Here is a 20,298-nt window from a genome sequence, read left to right as displayed (position 1 = left end):
AAATTTTTCATCTCTACGTACCTTGTAAAAACGGATTAATTTTCTCCATATTGAAGTGTTTTACAGAAAAATATTACTTCAATTTTCATGCTGATTTAGTGTTTACATGCAGTTTCTGTCACTAATTTAAAAAAATAGTGTTTTTGACTAGAAACCCTTTCTGCACCAGTGTACCTGAGTGTGTCCTGCAGCTGTATGTCCTCTAATGTTTCAATCTTAAGTCTCTCTCTCTCTCTCTCTCTCTCTCAGGCAGGTGAATGATGTCTCAGTGGTTTGCCCACAGCTCCACAATCTCTGAAATCTTCTGGCTGAAAGGTGAAAATAAGAGACGTGTTATTTCTATAAGGACTCACAATGACAGCTGAATCAGTGGCTCTCACACACCTCTCCTCTCTCAAGACAAATAATCAACATTAACACAGGCTGTGAATGCCGAGTAGCTGCTACTGCCCCTGCTGGACACAAAGCGCAAGTGCATGGAGTGTTTTATATAAAGGTGAATGAGTTCAGGGGAAAAGTGTTCAGGCAGATTTAAACCTTAACAAACGCCTTCTACACCTTATGTCTTCATTGTTCTTAAAAGTATGTTGACAGTAGCATGGTGCAGTGATAATATCGGATGTATGGTAATACTGAGGTACCATGGACCTAAACGACTAACATATTTGTGCATGGTATTTATTTAGATGGTACTCCAAGGTTCTTGAAAAGTACCTTAATGCAACAGAATAAGCTGAGATGACATTTTCAAGAGATAAAATGTATGAATGAATGAATAAACAAATGAATAAAATAAAATAATTTAAATACATTTTATATTTGACACTAGTTTTTTTATTTTATGAATAAACTAAAATCGTACCTTGTTCAATAAAATGTAATTAAATTAAATTAAATAAAAAATAAAAAAATAAAATAATAAAATACCATGCAAAAATGAACAAATGTTGGTATGGCATATGTAGAAAACAAACCCTAAAAAAATTACAATGGTGCATATCCATAACAAAGTATTTATGATTATAATAGCATTATGTTTATAATAAATAAATTTTAATATAATCAAATAAAATGTAATAAAATAAAATCATAAAAAGCCATGCAAAAAATGAACAAATAAAAAAACAAATAAAAACAAACCCTATAAAATTAAAATAATGCATATCCAAAACAAAGCTTAGCAGATATAATTACAATAGCATTATGTCTCTAAGAAATAGGCCTACATTTACAATTAATTTATTGATTTAAGAATGTATTAATGTGACTGAATCATTTAAAGTCATGTGTAAAACTAGAGCCCCAAATTGTTTGTAATTTTTTTTCATACATGCAGGTGGTTGTTGTTTACAAATGAAATCATATTATGCATATTAAAATGAAGGCAACTTCTTGATTAATGTGTCTTAACTCATCATTAGCTCATAACAAAGTAAGATTTCCATCGTTTACTTAAAAAAAACAAACTGCTTGTTCAAACTACTTATTTAAAATGATCTAAAACAACACAATTCGTAAGATTTTTTGAGGACTTTTTATGTTCGATCCACTTAAATTTGTTAGCTTAATCGATTGGTGTTAGTACAATATGAATGAATTGTGTGGAACTCTTGTTTTTTTTTACAGTGCATGATCATGTATGTACTGTTATGGTAAAGTGCTGCTCCTTAAAATATAGACTTTACAAATGTCTGTATTTTTAGGCCTCCAAAATGCTGCTGTTGTCATGCTAATGAGACACAAGAGTTTTCCATTTTGAGTTGAAAGCACTGTCATAAAAACATCCCTTTAGCAAGCAGCTACAGCACTGGCAAAACATAATGTTCCACTGTAAATTAAATACATTTTGAAAAGTATTACCATGGTACATGCTCCAAAAAACAAAAACAAGATTTCACCAAGTCAAATTTAAGACATTTTTAAGAACATTACGAATGAAAATTAAGACTTATACAGGGTTATTTCATTATGTTTTAATGCCATATCAGCAGCATTGGCTATATGCATGGCAAAACCTATACTAAATATTCAATATTATATAGAATCACATCAGTTTACAAAAAAAAACAAAAAAACATACAAATAGCAACAACACTGAAAGAGTCATATACAATCCTTTAGTTTGGGTAAAGATAAACATTCAAAAATTCCTCCAGAAGACACGTTTTCAAACATTTCCCTTAAAGGTGCAGTAAGTTTGACACCTAGTGGTTAAACTAGGTAGTGCATGGATTAAAACAAACGCAAGCGCAGGTTGCCAGATTGAGGACCAAATTTACGATCCAGCCTAAAGGCACGCAATAGAAGGAAATTTTTCAAATTAAAGCAGTTTTTGTTCTAACAAACACCTCGAATTGATGTATTATAAATTATATATATATTATATTTTTTTTGCAGCTGAACAACAGGATACACTGACAATGACCCCCTCATTTTCTTTATTTAGTGTTAAACGCTAATAATGTAAGTTTGAATGCCAATTTACATTGAATAAACAGTTTGAAATTGAACTTTAGAACTGTGAAATAATATAAACCAACACATATCAGTGATTCAACATCTATATTTAATAATATTAAAGAAGATTAATATGTATTAATTAGATTATAAACCTTACCTTTGTGCTGGAGTGCAGTGAGTGCTTCTAATTGGCTGCATTTAAATGGCTGTATTTAAAATTCTGTCATGTTTTGTTTGGTGCAAACAGCCAAATTACTTATCACTGCAAATTTCGTCATATAGCGTGTTGTTAGGACGCTGGGTTACAATGTAACCTGCTCACCTAATGCTTTTGTTTGTAATATTCATATTATTTGCTAATTAATAACCTTATGTGGAACTCTGAATCTGCGTCTTATTTCGGAGTCTGCTACTGTCCACCGGAGGTCATGAGCACATGTTTTGAGAGCCTTTTCTGGCAAGGCAACCCGGGGTACTGAAATATAATTGCCTAAAGTGGCAGTGGGTAGGTTAAAAGAACCAAAACAAACAGATGTTTCAGCACGTAACGCACATTTTCAAAGCAGAATATCTGACTTCAGCATTGTTTTTCAGATAAACAAGAATGTTCACTTAGCATGATTCCTAAATATCTGCAAACATTTTATGGTATTTTTCTTCCCCTTTCAATAAATAAGAGTGTGTTAGTCTTAAGTGTCCGATTCTACATCTCGTATATACAACCTGATCATGTTTTCAAAATGGTAATTTTACTTATACGGGGCTAAAAGATAAGGATTTTTTTTCTAATGAAACCCGAAACTTAGTTATTTCTTAGCCACGTTTTAAATTATGTGTCAAAATACAAAAAACTCTTGCATGCATACACGTTAAAAAACTATAATATACTCAAAAAATGATTTTGCTGCTTGTTCAAACTACTTATTTAAAATGAGTTGAAACAATATAATTCTTGAGATTCTTTGGGACAACTTAAATGTTTTATGTTCAATCCACTTAAATTTGTTAAAACAAATTAGTTAACTTAATCGTTTTGTGTTGGGATAACATGAAGGAATTGTGTGGAACCCAGCATTTTTACACACTCAAAAATTGATGGTTGCTGTTTGTTCAAACTACTTATTTAAAATAAGCTGAAAGAACACAATTCTTGAGTTTTTTTTGGGGACAACCTAATTGTTATGTTCAATCCACTTAAACTTTTAAAAACTAAATTAACTTAATTCCTTCATGTTGCCTCGACACAAATCGATTGTGTGAAATTTAGCTTTTTAACAGTCTATTTTATTAATACATGGAGAAATTTTAACTAATCGTATTGTAAGGAAGATAATTAAATAGAATCAATAAGTAAAGGATTTATTGGATTGTTGGTGATTGAATGTCCCGATTAGCTTCACATAGAAATTTAAGACAATTTAAGATATCTTATTGGCCAAAAACATGGCAGCTGGATGATACTTTGTGGTGCTTTTTTTCAGTTTTACTGCATTACTGTATTTTTATCTGTGGTCTTTGGGCAGAACCGTGTCAGGTGCTACTAGGAAAAATAAACTCGGCAATATGAACTAGTCCTCCCACAAATCCACAAATTCTGGATCAGCTTTCATAAATTAAATCAAACCTCGAAAATACCCCTCCTGTTACGCGCTGGCAGCGGCTCTGAGAGAGAAAGAGAGGAGCAGAGCTGGGGAGGAGGAGGAGGCGTAATTGTAGGCTGTGAGATGTATATTTTGCTGGGTGCGCATGTAGTAATTATGTTTATATATACGCATGTCTCCTCTGTACTCCTGCTATATTACTGACCGCTCGCTCCCGCCTCCAGATGACCATCGCTACGGAAACAACCACACGCTTCCCTTTAAAACCCTAATGACAGACTACTGCCACAAAGAGAGAGAGAGAGAGAGAGAGAGAGAGAGAGAGAGAGAGAGAGAGAAAGAGAGAGAGAGAGAGAGAGAGAGAGAAAGAGAGAGAGAGAGAGAAAGAAAGAGAGAGAGAGAGAGAGAGAGAGAGAGAGAGAGAGAGAAAGAGATAACATAAAAATATTACAAACCATCTGAATTAATCTAAAGTTATTGTATTTGATTTAATTATTAATATATTATATACAGTTGAAGTCAGAATTATTAGCCCCCCTGAATTATTTTTCCCCAATTTCTGTTTAACGGAGAGATTTTTTTCAACATATTTCTAATCATAATAGTTTAAATAACTCATTTCTAATAACTGATTTATTTTATCTTTGCCATGAGGACAGTAAATAATATTTGACTAGATATTTTTCAAGACACTTCTATACAGCTTAAAGTGACATTTAAAGGCTTAACTAGGTTAATTAGGTTAACTAAGCAGGTTAAGGTGATTAGGCAAGTTATTGTATAATGATGGTTTGTTCTGTAGGCTGTCGAAAAAAAAAATTTGCTTAATTTTGACCTTAAAATGGCTTTTAAAAAATGTAAAACTGCTTTTATTCTAGCCGAAATAAAAAATAAGATTTTCCAGAAGATAAAATATTATCAGACATACTGTGAAAATTTCCTTCCTCTGTTAAAGTTTTTTTTACGAAATATTTGAAAAAGAAAAAAATCAAAATCAAAGGGGGGCTAATAATTCTGACATCAACTGTTTATATAAATATATATATTTTTCCTCTTTAAATAACTATTATTCTTTTTTCTTTATTTGTGTATGTGTTTAACAAATGTCTAATTGTGTGTTTTTAATTTAAATGAATTGAGAGAAAGAACAAATGAGAGAGAAGTAATGAAAGAAAGAGATTAATAAATAAAAATTATAAACCTTCTGAATGAATGAACAGTTATGTATTGTATTTTTTATAATCATAACACGGTTTTATTGTGTATTTCAAGAGTTCACAATAGCTGATGATTGATTATAAGCAAGTTTGGCATGCTGTCCCGGGAGACAGCCCTGAGCTCAAAACGTCCTTGAGCCCTGGGCTCCCTCCCGTTTGCAGGGCAAGAGAGGTGCTTTGAGTTCAGGTAGGTCTCGAGAACTCCCCTCATGATGACAGAAAATGATTGCTATGAAGAGATATGCTGCTGGATGAGAGTTTGACTGTAGTGCTGAATTTAGATTCATCAATTCACTGCATGTTTTTTAAATGTGGGAGGAAACCGGAGAACACGGGGAAACCCACGCGAGCAAGGGAAGAACATGCTAACTTCTCACAGAAACGACCGCCAGCCTGTTAAAGGACTAGAACCAGTGACGTTCTTGCTGTGAGGCAACAGTGCTAACCACCGGGCCGCCATGCCGCACTACGAAGAGAAAAGTCTCTATCTGAAAAGCTAATGTTGTTAATGACGAATGACAAGCATAAGTCTCAATCATAATAATTCAGCTTCAGGATTATGAGTAGTTGTATTCTGATTTCATCACTTTACTGTGCAGTAATGACCAGGATGAATTTAATGTCTATTTAAGTCCACCATTCCAAGTCTATACAAAATTAGCATTTCGACCAACCGTAGACCTACACATAGGCCTAATATTATTATTGTTCTTTTACCATATGTTTGAGAATTAACAATAATAATAGTCCACTCATATTAATCTTTATTTTACATGATATTGATTTTAAGCATAAACAATCGTGACTCTCATTTTAGCCAGAATCGTGCAGCTCTAATAGAACTGATATGAACTGAATTGAGAGAGAGAGAGAGAGAGAGAGAGAGAGGATACTACCTTGATAATAATATCATAGTATTCTTCCTCTACATATAGTCTAGTTTTTCTACATTAAAATACCACAATATTAGCATATTTTAGGATAAGGTGCCAGTTTAATTGTGTACAATTATGGTAGAGTCTATATCAAAGTACCATGGTATTATCAGTTTACTTTTTAAAGTGACTTACAGTAGCATTTAAGTGATTTACATTTGAACTGCCCAAAGCTCGATGATAATACTGAAGAGCCTTGTAATATCATGCAAATAATATGACATGTGAATATAGCAATCAAACTGTACTATGGTATAAATTAAAAAGTACCGTGGTAGGCAGCTAGGTTGTGTTCTTAGCCTTTTCATCTCACTGTAATGTTTATTTGAGGGAAAAATACAGGATGAGACTTGTGGCTTGTGGATTGCTATTAGTGGATATGGTGTGAGTGATCGTTTGATCCCACCCCCATGCCAATAAACACCAATCAGAAAAGAAGGAATATCAAAAAGGTAGGAAATCTTTTGAATAAAGATTACAAGGACACTTGAATTTAATAGTGAGAAAAACACACTTGAATTTATTAGTAATTTTTTCTCACTATTAAACGAAACGTTTTCACTATTAAACAAAAAATTCTCTCACTAATAAATGCTGGCTTAAACAAACACTCCAAAATTGCCAAATTGCTAGTCTATTTTGATTAGACTGATGCGTCTACGGCACTTTAGTTGATTTCACAAGCAGCCATGGCATGTAGAATTGCTCTTTTCAGTAAACTCATTGAATGAAGCCTTTCATGAGGATCTAAAGCGAGATCTATAGTCTTTCCTTCTGTGACCAAACGCACATGAAGAACTGAGTGCATTTCTTATTCTTAACACTCCTTCACTTCATACATGTGTGTATGTGTGTGTGGTTTACCAACGGGAAACTCCACTGCAGTTTCGCAGAGAAAAGTGCCACTGTGCTCAATTACATAACACGGTGTGTGTGAGCAGTGCGCTTGAATACCTGATGTTTATTCACAAACTGAGGCTGATTTAGGTGAAATAAATTAATCTACATTTTTGAAGCACCATGTGTAGGTTTACTCTTGCATATATTGTGTTTATTTTAATGCCGAGGAAAATGAATTGCTATTCATTAAATCCAAAACAAAAGTTTGTTTTGACATAATATAGTTATATATGAGTGATAGTTTTAGATGTGATTAATCATGATTAATCTTTGCTCGGTGTTAGTTTATTTGTAAGACATAAGACTCTAACAGCAATCCACATTTAGGGTTGTAACAATATACCGGTATGACGGTTTACCACGATTTGAACGTGCACGATTATCATACCATGAACAATTGCATATCAACGGTTTTAACCCTTAAAGACCGAGACAGCCGCCCGCGGCTAAAAATAAGTATTGCTCTTAAATGTTTAATAACTTTTGATCCGCTGATCCGATTCATACAATTCAAAGATTGGCATAAAGAAGAGAATCTCAGCTTTCCAGTGCTGTATCACATAACATACGCTCGTCACTGTGTCTCCGGACAAATCAGACATGATACATTGATGCATTGTCCCTCCTCCATGCCCAGATTGGTTCAAACTCGCTATATCACAACAAATAAGCATAGGTTTCGCTTTTGTTTGTGGACCAAGCTTTTTGAACAACACGGAATGAGAGATAGGCATACATTTATGCGCGGCTAAATAAAACGCAAAAAAAAAAGTTTTGCATGAAATAATTCTCATACTAAGTACTTTTGCATGCACAGCAGCACAGAAACATGACAAAACAGTGACACAGCAAAGACGAACTGCTGCTCTTGCTGTTTTCAAAAGACGCAAATGAAGATGCAGCTGTTTGTCTGCATTGCAGACAACCATATCCATATCCATAGACAACCATATCCTTGCTGGCACATAAAATCTAGGGATGTTCCATATTGAATCTAGTTTCGTTATGTAACTATTTATAGTATAGTAAATGTTTATATCTATTTTTTACTGAGGATTTGCACCATGTTTATTTGGACTTTATTTGGACTTTGACACATTATTTATTATTTTCTTATTTTTATTTGTTCATTGTAAGTGGTGTTGTTTATAGTAACTAAAAATATATTATTTGGAAAAAGTCAAATTTGCTTCACTGTTCTATTATTTTGTAACATACCGTATACCGCGAAACCGTCAAACCGTGGTATTGTTTTAGACGATTATCATACCGTGAAAAATTCATACCGTTACAACCCTATCCACATTATTACGCACATTCACTCGATGTCATAAATCTGTGTTTCAGAAACGATAAAAAAAGGATGATCTAAATCAACAGTTGATCTATTTCTACACCACATGAGAAAAGTCTTGTCGCCCATCCAAGTTTTAGGAACAGAAAATAATAACCTGACTTCTAGTTGATCGTTTGGTATCAGAAGTGTCTTATATGAAAGGCAAAGGCCTCTAGATTACACTTATTTTACCAGAATAAAATACGATCATGCCTTGATTTTGAATTATTTAATTAAAACAGTGAAGTCTGATTTTGTGTAACCCCGCCGGTCCTACGCCACCCAACCCACTCCGAGCTGGTATCGAACCGGTGACCTTCCGCATAAGAGTCAGTTGCTCTAACAAGGAGGCTAAAGACCATGGCCTCAAGCATCTCTCGCTAGAGCACCTTTAGAGGTCAGAGGAGTGAGGTGTACCTGCACAGCACTCACTAGCTGGGCTCCGTTACACTCACCCCCCTAAACCTCACTCCCATCCGGGTCACGGCACCAATGTAACCCCGCCGTTCCTACGCCACCCAACCCGTTCCAAGCTGGTATCAAACCGGCGACCTTCCGCATGGGAGTCGGGTGCTCTACCAAGGAGGCTAAAGACCATGGCCTCTAGCGTCTGTCTCTACAGCACCTTTAGAGGTCAGAGTGAGGTTTACCTGCACAGCACTTACTAGCTGGGCTCCGTTATATTTGCGTAGACAAAAGTCTTGTCACTGAACAGAAATAGTGTACAGTATAGAATATAAAGTCCTGCTGCAGAGGAAACAGAATGAATATTGTGTCTGACTCCATCATGAGCTTGGAGGACTGCATCCATACATCTCTGCAATGACTCAAATCACTGACTAATAAAGTCATCTGGAATGGCAAAGAAAGCATTCCTGCAGGACCCCTAGAGTTCATCAAGATTCTTTGGATTCATCTTCAATGCCTCCTCCATCTTAAGCCAGACATACTCAATAATGTTCATGTCTGGTGACTGGGCTGGCCAATCCTGGAGCACCTTGACCCTTATTGCTTTCAGGATCTTTGATCTGGAGGCTGAAGTATGAGAAGGAGCGCTATCCTGCGGAAGAATTTACCCTCTTCTGTGCAGAGGTGGGTAGTAACGAGTTACATTTACTTTGTTACATTTATTTGAGTAAAATTGTTGGGTAACGTGTACTTTGAGTGTATTTTAAAAAATTTGTACGTTTACTCTTACTCAAGTAAATTATTAGAGAAAAATCAGTACTCTTACTTTGCTACATTTGGCAGCGTTCCGCCGTTACTTACAAATAATAACAAATAAGATTCATAAGACTTGTTTGCAAATATCGCGAGGCGCCACATTAGAGAGGTTGTGTCGCGAGAGGTTGCTATAGAGATGCGTCTCCCACTGCTCCCGTTTTGATGACTAAAATCGAGGAAGATGAACGAGTTTATACTGCGGTCATGCCATGCCACCATCTGCGGTTCCGAGAAGGACGGTCCCGCAATCTGTGCAGTGAGTTTATCAGACCAGGTCACCCGCGGCCTGAAGTTCAGTCTATATTTTCACTCCATGATGTCAAAAAGAATAGTTTGTTATTGTGATGCACGCTGTACACCGAACTGAAGTGCAACATATACATGAATGAAAGCTCCAACCTAAAATAACACGTAGTGGTGTCAAAATTTTTCTAATTTGAACCTTATTAATGGTAACTATGGGATAACTAAAGAAACTAGTGTTTAAATGGAAATAATGGAACCGATTAGCCCTGCACATATTAGTCATTCACACAGTTAACCATTAAAAATGTAACATTTAAACATTATTTTATATATATATATATATATATATATATATATATATATATATATATATATATATATATATATATATATATATATAATGAAAAATAGCTAGTAACTATTTAATTGAGTAATTTTTTCATCAGATACTTTTTTTTTTACTCTTACTCGAGTAGCTTTTAAGATTGCTACTTTTACTTGAGTAAAAATTTCCTCAAGTACTTGTAGTTTTACTTAAGTATAGATTTTGGATACTCTATCCACCTCTGCTCCTGTGGTTTGTAATGTAATGTGCAGCACAAATGTCTTGATACCTCAGGCTGTTGATGCTGCCATCCACTATGCAAATCTCTCGCTCGCCCCCATACTGAATGTAACCCCAAACCATGATTTTTCCTTCACCAAACTTGACTGATTTCAGTGAGAATCTTGGGTCTTCTGCAGTATTTGTGATGATTGGGATGCAGTTCATCAGAAAAAAAAAATTGACCTTCTGCCACTTTTCCAACTGATCAACCAGAGGTCAGGCTATTATTTGTTGCTCTTACAACTAGGATCCACAACAAGACTTTTGTCAGGTAGTGTATATATTTCTGTCATTAAAATAATTCCAGTGGTTCATTTTAAACACCTGAAGACATTTTTCTTCATACACTGAAAAAAAATATTTTCTTACTTAAATATTTTGTCTTGTTTCTAGACCAATACCAAAAAATTTAGTTTTCCCCAAAACAGGTATAATAATAAAACTTTTCCTTTTGACATAGGATTATTTTGCCCCATTAGCAGATTATTTTTGCTTGTTTTAACAAAAAATAAATAAATAAATAAATCTTTTTATCATGATTTTTTTTATTTTTAGACTAAAAAAAAGACCAAAAAATCTGAAGTAAAAAACTGGACCAATAATAATGTATAATATTGTTGATTAATTTGAGCTAATTGAACCCAAGTTCAAATTCTTTTAAAAAATGCAATGAAAATAGCTTGAAAATGTAGCTTGTACTGATCAAATTACTAATTAATTCATCATTCGTCTATCTAAGATTTAAATTAAAACTTGATTTCCATATTTGATCTGTGAAAAAACATATATAAGATTTAATTTAAGTCATGTTTTGCCTCAAATTCTGTTAATATTTGTATCTTTTGTCTAATTAAAGTTGGTTCAAAAACAGACACATGCAGCGACTCTTTCAAGTCATCAATCTGAATTCCCAAATAAACATTGATCAAACTAAAAACTAATTTAGGATTGAAGAATAATTGCCTTTCAAACTAAATAAGCAAGCAGACTCTTTTCCTACATAAGGAAACACAAATCAAGCTAACACAACATGCCAAAATACAACACAGCCGGTCAAACATCAACAAATAAAGCTGACCAGTTAGAAAAACGCAAATAAAATGAGCCAATCGGAGAAGCGTAAATACAGATTTGCAGCGGTGACACAGTGCGCCTCAGTCTGTGAGCTCAAAATAACCACCCATGCTAGTCAGAGCAAAACTTTTTAAATGAATCCACCCAAAAGAGAGCGACAAACCAACACGCATGCAGTGTAGAGGATCACAACAGTTGATTCTGACTTCACAAAAGAAAAGAGAAAACGGTGTATGGGCTCTAAAAGTGAATCAACATTTTTAGACATCCCATGGCACACAAAACAAGCCTTACTTTCAATTCCTTCTCCTAAACAAGGAGATTCTGCACCGATTGAGACTTAAACACTGCCTGGAAAATTATTGGTGTATCAGAGCAGATGTGACTGCAGGATTTGTATGAACCGGATGCATTAAGATGTGTTAAACAAAAAGTTTGTGACTCATCACATGTTCTGCACATGGTGAATCAGTTTTTACTTTCAGGGAAAAGGTTCAGAGTACTTTGCTGTATATTAAACAGATATAAGAATTCTTTTTATCCGATGAGCATTAAGCTATTAAATATTAGTGGTGGCTTAGACTGAGAGTATCTGTTTTTGCTTATTTACGTGTATATATGGAAAGGGGAATGTAACTTTTATTTATTGAAATACTTATTTGCTTTTTGTATGTTGTATTGTTTTTCCATGTCTGGGATGACTGCAGCTGAGGGCAAGAGCCCAAGACCAATTTACCTGGGACAATCAAGTTTTACCTTACCTTAACAGAAAAGGATAGAGTGGAAGAAAAAGAAACAATTGATTGAGGATTTTATTCTGAATGGATTCTCAAAAGTTAAGACGTCATGTCATTGAATCAAATTGCTTTCTTTTATTGTGTGAGACCCAAACTGTCTTAATCTCAGGGGGTGTTTATGAAGATAAAAAAAACTTATAAAATAATAATAAAATTTAATAAATAATAAAAACTTTATTGCATCATTTTGACTATTAATTTCCGGTGTCCTGATAGAAATGTATAGGTTAATAGGTTTAAAGTGCAGGTTTGTACATTTATCATCAAATCTACATACATTTATGTAGCTCAATATGAATTACACAGTACTACATGACCAAAAACAGTTGAATTTGTGTCTACTTACTTTTATTATTTGAAATTCTCAAGATTTTCAAGTCTTTAGTGTCTCCAGAATGTGTCTGTAAAGTTTCAGCTCAAAACACCCATCAGATTATTTACTATGCCTTTCAGAATATTGGAAATTTCACCTCTGACTACATTGTAGCTGTTTTTGTTGCCTGTGCCTTTACTGCTAGTTCTCCCCGCCCACTGTTCCCACCTGCCTGTCAGAGTGCGTGAGAGTGTCTCCATCTCCTGCTACAGATAAACAGCACAGTGACAGACATGAAGGAAGCAGATCTCACGTAACGTTTGTGAGAAATGCTACAATAAGGACTTTCCCAATGATTATTTGATGTTTTTGCTGTGAAGTTGATTCAAGCCTTTCTGCAACGATGAGTCAAGCCTGTTTTATACTTCTGCGTTGAGTGACCGGTGTGACCCAAGGGTCATGCCTTGTGCGTTGTCATGCATTTATATTTCTGCGCACTGTTTATGTTGCTCTGCAATAACACTTCCGAAATGCCAGCTGGCAGTGAGGTTTTTATGTTCCTCTATGTTTCTTCGCTGGTGTTTTGTTTTTTATGAACGCTACCTTAATGTACAAGTAGCTCAAACGTGCTCATTCTGAGGCGGGAACCGTCGGGCGGGAACAGGGGACGTACAACCTTAATCATAGGGTAAACACAAAACAAAACTTTCCATCTAGAGCTCCTTCTCGGCACTCCACACTTGTAAACACTCACTCCAATGGGTTCCAGTGGCTGTCGGTCCCGCCCACACTCATCAGCACTACCAAGCCGACCAACCACAGTGCTTGCGCTATGCATCATTGCAACGTGTAGTTCCAATTTTTGAGAGGTGCACGTCAACGTCGGCCACAGCGAGGGCTATGCGTCCGTACGCAGTCTGCGGCCAGCCTTAAAATGGGAGGGATTTGGATCCTATTTTAACATCAGGAAATGTAAAAACAGAGACTTATTGTCTTTATACCACCCTAATATGACAGTAGACACACTTTACCTACACACAGTTCTGTCCAAACAGCTTACAAAAAATTATTTTTATCATAGGTGCCCTTTAAAGTGTATCCGCTTGTTAAGTGTGCCGTCATGTGAAGCGGCTTCCGGGTCCAAGCACTATATCAAACTGTATGGGAAGACTCAACAAATGGTAATAATTATAACGTTTGCAAAGCAATATAATACTTTCGAAAATCACGATCGCAATATATAGACCTTTTTCATGGCTGCTGCATTGAGGGCGCCATAGCGACCAGCGTCTTTTAGAATGCTAAAAACTTCCTTTTACAGCGTGTACAACTGGTAATTTGCGCTCCGAAAATGGGTTTCAATAACGTTTTTAATGGATAACAGAGTGTTTTTGTGACACACAACTTAGGGTGCTTTCACACCTGTGAATCGATTCAGTTGTTCAGAAACAGAGATTACAATTGTTACATTGTTGCTCTTTGCTCTTGGAGCGGTTCGCTTTCACACTGCAAAGTTTCTAAACGGACCAAAAGAGCTAAAACAAGTCACGTGCGAGTAAACTCTCCTCACATTAGTCAGAGTGTCAGGGTTTATTTTGCAGCGCCCCGCTAAGCTGTCAGGAGACGTGGTGGTTTGGTGGTGATTGACAGGGTGAGCGCGCGCAACGTGTCTGAGGAGAGACGGATGAGAAGGGGTAGAGGGAGAAGGGAGGGAGGGGTGAGAAGGGTGCGCGACGATGCCTATTTGAGGACCGGAGGGAGACGCGAGATTACCGGGAGATCATCACTCGTTTGCGGGCATCCGGAGACTCGCGAAACTTCCCGCCCTACTCGGAGCGATTACTTTGGCGCGGAACAGAGCGCAATTGCCCTGTTCACATATGCCAATCGAACCGCGCTAACTAGGGAAACGAGATACGTTCCGAAACAAAAGTGTAGGTGTGAAAGCAACCTTAGAAATGTGTCTGTTAAAGCCGTTATAATCTGTCGATGTGGTTCAAGCGCGTCAAAAATACGAGAAAAACGTTCTCCTAGTTCACGTGTCTGCCGTCAGTGTGTGTGCGTTCCCGGCCTGTCAGCTGTTAGCTCAGCGGCTCTTTAACACACACACACACACACACACACGCACACAGAGAGAGAGAGAGAGAGAGAGAGAGAGAGAACCAGAGTACTGACATGAAACTTAACAGGTATGAAAGTCGTGCAATTTACAAAATTGACCAATAAAAGTCTGTTATTGATACTCTGCTGGCTGATTTGCTGTTCATTCTAATCGCGAGCCGTTTGTGTTTTATTTCGTGTGTTGTTTTTAACACGGTTTGTGTTTTTCTGTCATTTCGAAATGACACTAGCCTTTATTTCCACTTTGTCACAGTTATTAAATCAGTGTGTCAGTGGCACAGTACAGGCTAAGTGTGGGTGTCAAACATTTTGGTGAATTACAATAGTTTGGGCTGGTTATATATTTGAAATGAAGAGAAAATGTTGACTTTAGCGATGACGAGGCTTCATTTAAACTGCAGAAGATGCCGTCTGACAACGAGGGGAAAATGCCTCACAGCAGCTGTTTTCCATCCTATTAGATCGCATTTCTTTAAATGATCAGTCCAGGAGATGGTGCTGATGGACAACAGTATTAGTTCAAAGGGGATAAAAGCAAGTAAAATAGATAAACTATCGTTTCAAAGCAGTCTAAATGTGACTGTTTACGCATCAGCTGCCGACCGGAAGTTCTTCGCATTCTCCTTGCGCATACACGCAAAGCATAATGGGTAATTTTGCGTTCCAAGAAAAAGGTCTATACATCCATGCCTAATAATCAGATGGCCAGACAGTGATTAATTTTTTTAGAAGTTGCTCAAATATTGGTGTCTGTAATATAGCAAGTCCAGAGACTGCTGTGTACAGCATGATTTTCTATAAAATTCATATGACTAAAAAGTGGTCATAAACGAATATTTTCTCAACTCAAATGAGACCCTGAAATAGTATTTTAACAAGCGAATTGTACTCATATGCTGCATTTATACGACCACAAATCCTCTAATAACTTGAGAACTTCTGAAACAAAGCTGATAAATTAAAGAAATATAATTGCAGACCAGTCAAGTCTCATGAGCAATGAAAAAAGGAAACTGCTGAGTAATACATATATAGTGCTCTAAAATAATACTGTATTAGTTTGTTTGAAGTTTGTATGTGTTTACAGAAATAATATAGATCAAAACCAGTCTGGATATTGTTAAAAAGAAATCTATAAATGCTTTAATCGTGTCATTACGGTAATGATAGTGTGACCGTGCACTGAAATCACACTGCAGCTGTAATCCAAAAGAAATGAGACGTGTACAACGCCAACCATTTTAGTTCTATTACCATAATATATGTGTGTGTGTGTGTGTGTTGGGACTGTAATGTCTTTCAAAAAAGAAGGTGTGTCTTGGAAGTTTTATTTTTGCTCTTGGGTTGAGGTTAAACTAGTGTGCGTCTGTGTGTGTGTGTGTGTGTGCAGGATCTCATTTTACCTTTAACAGGGAGGCTATTGATGACCTGAAACACACAAACACACACTCAGAAGTGAAGGTCTACTGGGCAGAGTCCTGTATGTGTCTGTGTGTGTGTTTCTCTCCTCTATCTCTAAGGAAAAAAGGAAGACATTGGTTCTGATCATGAAATAATTTCCCTAACTCACTGTAAAACTGAAGTAGCAGAAATGATAGCACATGCACGAGCGCTGAAAGAGCCATGAGGATTAGGACTAGAGTGCTTGAGAACAGAAAGCTGAGGTGAATGGGCTTTGATGGTGGACATAGACTCTTTGTGAAGGCTGAGGGTGATGTTCATCAGTGAGCCCATTGACTTCAGGCTCCTCCACAAACACACTTGAGATGGTTTGATCTGCGTGTGTAAACAGGAGTCTCCCGCCCGTAATTAAAGCCACAGTCAGGGGGTCACATGCGGATGAACAAAAACAGCTTGTATGGACATGCCAAACCTCAGGACTGCTACAGTACCCGAGTGTTGGATCTTTTGACTTGGGCGAGTGAGGAATTACCTAGCAACCAGTCAAAAAAGCCTAGCAACCAAGCTTATGCGCATATATGTATCAGAGATATTTAGGTCTACACGAATAAGGGCATTTTCAAAACCGCTCTTTTTTTCGTTGGCGATGGTGTGTACAGTGTTAGTATTAACATTTAACGGACATTTGTACTGAACACGCAGTGAATGCAATACATCGAGATTCGGGCACCTTCTCCGAAAACACTCGATTGATCTCAGCTCGCGGGTCAACATGCACCACATGATCGCCGTCATCTCCGTCATCATGTGTAACTTTAGGTGGGGTTTGCAAACCTGTGTACTTTTCACTCTTCAGCCGTTTCCATTACCCGCGGTCACAAACAGTCCCTGTCATCTGACAGCAGAAAGCCTTGAGTGATTGACAGCTAATATGAACCAATATAGCAGCAGGGAACACCGATTCAGCACGTTTTTAGAAAAAAATCAAAACAGGTCGCGCTACAACCATTATATGCAGTCTCACAAATGATTTGGTTTGATTTGATTTATTTTACCATTTTAATTTTTTTAGCGAGAGAACTGTTGCACTGTCAAATAAACTGTTTATTTATTTATTGTTTTATGCAGGAATTTGTGTATTTATTTATTTATTTATTTATTTATTGTTTTATGCAGGAATTTGTGTATTTATTTATTCATTTATTTGTGTATTTATTTATTTATTGTTTTATGCAGAAATTTGTGTATTTATTTATTTTTGTATTTATTTATTTATTGTTTTATGCAGAATTTTTTGTGTATTTATTTATTCATTTATTTGTGTATTTATTTATTTATTGTTTTATGCAGGAATTTGTGTATTTATTTGCGTGTTTAGTTATTTATTGTTTTATGCAGGAATTTATGTATGTATTTATTTATTAGCCTATTTATTTATTTATTGTTTTATTTATGCAGGAATTTGTTTATTATTTGCCTATTTATTTATTGTTTTATGCAGGAATTTGTGTATTTATTTGCGTATTTATTTATTTATTGTTTTATTTATGCAGGTATTTATGTATTTATTTATTTGCATATCAATATCGAAAACACTCGATTGATCTCAGCTGGCGGGTCAACATGCACCACATGATCGCCGTCATCTCCGCCATCATGTGTAACTTTAGGTGGGGTTTGCAAACCTGTGTACTTTTCACTCTTCAGCCGTTTCCATTACCCGCGGTCACAAACAGTCCCTGTCATCTGACAGCAGAAAGCCTTGAGTGATTGACAGCTAATATGAACCAATATAGCAGCAGGGAAGACCGATTCAGCACATTTTTAGAAAAAAATCAAAACAGGTCGCGCTACGTTATATGCAGTCACACAAATGATTTGGTTTGATTTGATTTATTTTACCATTTGGATTTTTTTAGCGAGAGAACTGTTGCACTGTCAAATAAACTGTTTATTTATTTATTGTTTTATGCGGGAATTTGTGTATTTATTTTTTTTTGTATTTATTTATTTATTGTTTTATGCAGGAATTTGTGTATTTATTTATTCATTTATTTGTGTATTTATTTATTTATTGTTTTATGCAGAAATTTGTGTATTTATTTATTGTTGTATTTATTTATTTATTGTTTTATGCAGGAATTTGTGTATTTATTTATTCATTTATTTGTGTATTTATTTATTTATTGTTTTATGCAGGAATTTGTGTATTTATTTATTCATTTATTTGTGTATTTATTTATTTATTGTTTTATGCAGAAATTTGTGTATTTATTTATTTTTGTATTTATTTATTTATTGTTTTATGCAAGAATTTGTGTATTTATTTATTCATTTATTTGTGTATTTATTTATTTAATGTTTTATGCAGGAATTTATGTATTTATTTGCGTGTTTAGTTATTTATTGTTTTATGCAGGAATTTATGTATTTATTTATTAGCCTATTTATTTATTTATTGTTTTATTTATGCAGGAATTTGTTTATTATTTGCCTATTTATTTATTGTTTTATGCAGGAATTTGTGTATTTATTTGCGTGTTTATTTATTTATTGTTTTATTTATGCCGGTATTTATGTATTTATTTATTTGCATATCAATTTATTTATTGTTTTATTTATGCAGGAATTTGTGTATTTATTTGCGTGTTTATTTATTTATTGTTTTATTTATGCCGGTATTTATGTATTTATTTATTTGCATATCAATTTATTTATTGTTTTATTTATGCAGGAATTTGTGTATTTATTTGCGTGTTTATTTATTTATTGTTTTATGCAGGAATTTGTGTATTTATTTATTTGTGCATTTATTTATTTATTATTTTATTTATGCAGGAATTTGTGTATTTATTTATTTGTGTATTTATTTATTGTTTTATGCAGGAATTTGTGTATTTATATAATTATTTATTTGTGTATTTATTGTTTTATGCAGGAATTTGTTTATTTATTTGTTTGTATATTTATTTATTTATTGTTTTATGCAGGAATTTGTGTATTTATTTATATATTTGCGTACTTATTTATTATTTTTGCAGGTTTCGTCCTCCATATATACTGAATTCCATATGTGTTTGGACACACTTTGCAAATAAAGGAGGTTTTGATTCTGATACTGTAATGAATATGGAAATCAACAAGTATGTTACCATGCTATATGAAGGTCTCATGGTATTTTCACATGACACCAACGCTGTATGGAACATTTAGAACTCCGGGTTGTTAATTAATACTTTAATAGTAACAAATAATAGTCGATTTATAATAAAGATGATTGAGAAAAAACTAGTCCAAATGGCGGCATCTAGTGGCCGTTAAAGGAAAGTAAGTTAAGCTACAGAATCTCCCCTCACAACTAGTCCTGGTGATTTTGTTTATTTTAAAAAAACAAGGCTTTTATGGATACGCAAATAAAGCACATTTCCTAAAACTACGCAATGTACGAGCATATACAACACATTTAAAGTTACCATATAACATAATAAAATAACGTTACACCGAGTTGTTGTTCGTTACCTGAATGCCCATCTAGAAATTGGCGTGCGACTCCCATAGACTGGTGACTCCTCAAACATGGGACGAACTTGTCAGAACTCTTGAATAATTTAATAAACATCCCAAAATTAAACTGTATAAATATTTCATACACAGGTATTGGAATTTACACGACGTTGAGTTACATCAACGTATTTACATAGGGTCATTGCTGTATTTTTGGACTTCCTAGTTTCCGTAGTTTCCGCCTAAAATACCAATTACCGTAGTTACACCAAAGATCGAAGGTAAATCCTGAACAGGTTACCGCTGCGGATACGCGCATCAATATAGCATAATTTTTGTGACACTGTATAACAATAATTAATATTTTTACAGTACTGTGACGGTCGGGGTTATGGTTGGGGTAGGGGTAGACGTTACTAAAATACAATTTATTGGAAATTTAATAAATAATATAAATAATTATCGTTAACTTCCAGCTCCAACTGTAACGTTATCTGATCTAGCAACAACCGAGATCGACAGCATTTGGTGTGTAACAAAATAAATTATTTATGAACAATAA

General features: G+C 35.0%; 1 protein-coding gene across 1 annotated transcript in view; it reads right to left on the bottom strand.

Annotated features, from left to right (window-relative positions):
- The window catches only part of col27a1a (collagen, type XXVII, alpha 1a), a 229,348-nt gene extending 209,392 nt beyond the window's left edge, over positions 1-19,956 (bottom strand). The window contains exons 1-2 of the mRNA XM_087299058.1: positions 19,752-19,956; positions 175-308 (exon numbers count right to left, since the gene is read on the bottom strand). The gene's annotated coding sequence lies outside the window, so the exon portion shown is untranslated. The remainder of the gene's footprint in view (positions 1-174; positions 309-19,751) is intronic.
- Positions 19,957-20,298: the final 342 nt, after the last annotated feature.

This window comes from Danio rerio, chromosome 21 (genome assembly GCF_052040795.2).
Source record: "Danio rerio strain M-AB ecotype USA chromosome 21, GRCz13ab, whole genome shotgun sequence".
Taxonomy (NCBI): domain Eukaryota; kingdom Metazoa; phylum Chordata; class Actinopteri; order Cypriniformes; family Danionidae; genus Danio; species Danio rerio.
This window is presented reverse-complemented; position numbering and strand designations above follow the sequence as displayed.